Source organism: Rutidosis leptorrhynchoides, chromosome 4 (genome assembly GCF_046630445.1).
Source record: "Rutidosis leptorrhynchoides isolate AG116_Rl617_1_P2 chromosome 4, CSIRO_AGI_Rlap_v1, whole genome shotgun sequence".
NCBI classification, from domain to species: domain Eukaryota; kingdom Viridiplantae; phylum Streptophyta; class Magnoliopsida; order Asterales; family Asteraceae; genus Rutidosis; species Rutidosis leptorrhynchoides.
The window spans coordinates 89,196,771-89,200,432 of record NC_092336.1 but is presented as its reverse complement, the minus strand read 5'-3'; positions in this window follow the sequence as shown (position 1 = coordinate 89,200,432).

Below are 3,662 nucleotides of genomic sequence, written 5' to 3'. Positions count from 1 at the left end.
GCAGAAGATGAGTCAGCTGAAGATGAGGTGGAAAGTGGTACTGGGTCTGAAGAAAGCAGTGATGATGAAGATGACATGGAAGGGTTTGCTGAAGGTATGGCTTTGCTGGCTAGGCAGTTCAAAAGGTTCAATCGTAATAAAACCAGCAAGCCATACAAAGGGAATAAGAAACCAAGTGCTAGGTACATCAGCAAATCAGTCAAGGGTCCTAAATCTAAGTGTTACAATTATATTAAGGTTGGACATTTTGCTGCTGAATGCATGTCCAGAAAACCTTCAACATCACATGCTAACTCCTTCTCAAAAGCTGATAAGTACAAGAACAAGTACAAAGCTATGGAGGCTCAGATGAAGGAAAGTGCAAAGGCTGATAAGAAGGGAAAGAAGCCAGAAAAGGTTCTAGTTGCTGAGCATCATGATTGGGATGAAACCAGCTCTTCTTCATCTTCTGACAGTGATACTGATGATGATGATGCTGGTTATGCTTCTGGTAAAAAGCTGTGTTTGATGGCCAAGGAGGTCGAGGAGTCTGATGAGGATGATAATGGTAGTATATTTTTGGCTGATATGAGGGAAGCTGATCGGAAAAAGGATTCACCTCAATGGAAATCTGAAATGCTGTATAAGGTTGATAATCTTCGAACTTATACTGATGATGAAAAAGCTGAAATGTTTGACTACCTAAGAGTTGATCTATGTAGAGGCAGTAAACGTGAAGAAGTTTTGAAAAATGATAACAAATATTTAAATGATAAACTTAAAAGCAAAACTGATGAAATTAAGATCTTGAAGGATGAAATTTCAAAACTTGAAAAATAAAATTTTGCTTTAAAGTCTCTTCACGTTGAGGCAGCAGATGTTAAGAACCAGCTAAACGACCTCAAGAAGGTTGTTGCTTCATGGTGTACATCTGCTCAACACACAGCTAAGTGTGTAAATGAGCAGGTGCCTGCCCAAGTTGAATCTTTCTTTGCTAGTGACTATGCTGCTACAGCTGCTCTCGCAGAAGTTACTTACATGGACCCCATTCTTGAAACAGATCCTGAAGCTGTCTTGCCAAATACCTTTGCCAAGATAGTTAAGGGTAATAAGGTCTTAACAAATAAGTTTGTCAGACCTACTGAGACCCCACCACCGTCCATGAAAGATATTTTAGAGGATGAAGTAAAAGCCAAGGAAACCAGTACTTCAATTGATGAAACTACTGATCCCTCAAGCATTTACTATATGACTCCAAAGGAAAGACGCATTAAAAGGGAAATCACTGAAAACAATCAAAGAAAGTTAAAATCAATTGATTCCCCTTCGTGTTCAAATTCCACCAGTGCTGAGCTAGCTGATGAAAATTGTACTGGTCAACCAGTAGCTGCTGACAAGCCAGCAAAATGCAATACTGGCAAGTCAAAGGCAGTAATCAAGATTCACAAGAATCAACCAGCATCAGCTGACGGGTCAGTAACTTCCCACACAGACTCGTCGAACAACAAAGGCAAAGCAGTATACCATGATTATGGTACTGGTTCTAAAAGGAAAGTTGCCTTCAAGGGAAAAGCAAAAGTGAACCAAATTGTGGAATCATGTGATGGGTCATCTATCACTGAGATAATGACTGTCAAGCTTGACCAGCTCATAGCTGCCATATCTGAAAAAAGACCCGATCTTATTGCACCGATTTACTCAGTGTATGACCAGTTACCGATACCAAATGTGAGAAAATGCTACAAATGTGGCAGTAAGTTTCACTTAGCCAACCGGTGTACTCTAACCCTAACCCCATCTACTGCTGCATCTTCAAGCAAACCAGCAGACAGGAAGAGATCATCAAAGATGACCCTTCCAGAACCCATCCTTGGATGGGTTCCCAAAAAGAACTAATCTCTTAGCTACTGTGCAGGGCATTCAAAACAAGCAAATCTGGTATCTCGATAGTGGTTGTTCGAGACATATGACCAGATGTAAGTCCCTGCTGATGGACTATCAAGAAAAGGATGGTCCAGTTGTATCATATGGAGATAATTCGTTGGGTTACACAAAGGGTTTTGGTGCTTTAACAAATGGAATGTTACATTTTCAAATGTAGCATATGTCGTTGGGCTTAAACATAATTTACTCAGCATAAGCCAACTGACAAGCAAAAGTAAGATAGTTCAATTCAGAAGAAAAATTAGCACTATTTTTGATAAGACAGGGAAGCCACTGCTGACAGCAAAAAGACATGAGAACATGTATCAAATCGACATGAACACAGCAGTCACAACAACTGATACTTGTTTTTATTCAAAGGCAACAGACAACCTCAAGTGGTTATGGCACAAAAGACTCTCACATCTCAACTTTAAAGATATTCATAAGTTATCTAGTAAAAGTTTGGTGTCTGGGCTACCCACAATGTCTTATATGAAGGACATATATATATATATATATATATATATATATATATATATATATATATATATATATATATATATATATATATATATATATATATATATATATATATATATATATATATATATATATATATATATATATATATATATATATATATATATATATATTATGTCCTGGATGTGAAAAAGGGAAGCATCACCATGCCTCATTCAAATCAAAGCAGATTTCATCTGTAGAGAAATCATTTCACCTTCTTCATATGGATCTTTTTGGTCCTGTTAATATAGCCAGCTGTAGTGGGAAGAAGTATACACTGGTGATTGTTGATGAATATTCCAGATACACTTGGGTGTTCATTTTGAAGCAAAAGAGTGAAGCTGCTAATGAAATTATCAATTTTATCAAAAAGAATGGAACTACTGAATGGGCAACTGGTGAAGCAGCTTAGAAGTGATCATGGTACAGAATTCAGAAATGCAACATTGGAAGAATTTTGTACTGACAAAGGTATTTCACAGAACTTTTCTGCTGTGAGAACACCTCAACAGAATGGTGTTGGAAAGAAGAAACAGAACTCTCATTGAAGAAGCAAGATCTATGTTGGCTGAGTCTGGGCTGAAAAATTCATATTGGGCAGAAGCTGTGAACACTGCTTGTTTTACCCAGAATAGATCTTTAATTGTGAAAATATATCAGAAAACTGCTTATGAAGTTCTCAAAGGCAGAAGACCCTCAATTTCATTTCCTCATGTATTTGGCACTCCCTGTTTCATTCTAAAAACAATAGGGATCAGCTAGGCAAGTTTGATGCTAAGGCTGATGAAGGTATATTCTTGGGATATTCCAACATGTCAAAGGCATACAAGGTTTTCAATAAAAGAAGGGGCTGTTGTGAAGAATCCATTAATGTTACATTTGATGAAACTGCCCCTACTTCATCTTCTGGTCAAGAAGATTAAGAGTTACTATTTGAAGAGACAACTCAGCAAGCTCTTGATGACGAAGAAGAACCAGCAGCAAATCCCTCACCAATCCATTTTGCTGGGTTCTCTGATGATGAGATGGAACACTCTGTTCTATCTGTGTCTAAACTATGTGGACCTACTGGCTCTACTGAAGTTTTACAACTGGAGCATAGGTCTACTGGTTCTGAAGGATCTCAAGTTGGTATTGGTTACACTCATAATGAACAGCTGTCTCCCACTGCTGCTCATTTCTCTGAGCCAGCTGATGATCAAGATGTTGTGTGTTCCACAACAAGCTCACCTGTT